At 30.3% G+C, this 944-nt stretch overlaps 1 pseudogene; it reads left to right on the forward strand.

The window, feature by feature from the left end:
* The first annotated feature begins 388 nt into the window (after window positions 1-388).
* Window positions 389-944, forward strand: part of LOC107009999 — a 2,340-nt pseudogene continuing 1,784 nt past the window's right edge.

The following is a 944-nucleotide window of genomic DNA, read 5'->3' on the forward strand; positions in this document are numbered from 1 at the left end:
TTCCATATTAAAGCACATTTTAATATATTTAACATAACTTTAATTTAATGCTATAAAATTAAATTTTTTTTCTTTATTTTCTTAAATTTGGTATCAACTCAAACTTTACCATTCTTTTCTAAAGGAAGAAAATACTATTTAATGATATGTACTACATTTCCCAAAATATTAAGTATTAAATTAATGGATTCAAAAGGTGATATAATAACATTATTTCTACTATTAATTGTTAGATGAATGTCAAACAAAAGGAGTTATTTTATATAATCTCAAGTCTGAACTAACACTAAATGCAAAGACTAATCTCAGCTATATATATGCAAAAAATGAATTGAATTTAAGCAGTAGCAGTGGATGTGTTATTCAGTCCAGATTGAGTTTGGAAAAAATGGTTTCAAATTTACAAGTACAAAACATAGAGCCCCAAAATCCAATCTTGAATTTTGATGCCCTTCTATGTAAGGAAGATCGATTAGTTGAGGGAGATTTGGAAGGAGGGTACCATTCAGATGAAAGAAATCGGAATGTGAAAAAGATTTCACCATTCTTAGAATGTGACATGTTTTGGGAAGATGGTGAGGTTGAATCTCTGTTATCAAAGGAAAAACTGAATCTTTTTTATTGTACTAGTTTAGTTTCAGATGGGGTTTTGTTGGGGTTAAGAAAACAGTCCTTCGAATGGATGTTGACTGTCATTGACCACTATGGTTTCAATGCTTTGACTGTTGTGTTAGCTGTCAACTATTTTGATAGATTTATGTCTCGAGTCGGTTTTCAGAAGGGTCAGCTTGTCGCTGTTGCTTGTCTTTCCATTGCTGCTAAAGTAGAGGAGATTCAAGTGCCCCTTTTGTTAGGCCTTCAAGTATGTCACGATGTTTTGTTAATGATAAAAAACATATCTAAACTATCCTTATTTGATCTTTATATATATATATATATATATA

The sequence above is a fragment of the Solanum pennellii genome, chromosome 2 (genome assembly GCF_001406875.1).
Source record: "Solanum pennellii chromosome 2, SPENNV200".
NCBI lineage: Eukaryota > Viridiplantae > Streptophyta > Magnoliopsida > Solanales > Solanaceae > Solanum > Solanum pennellii.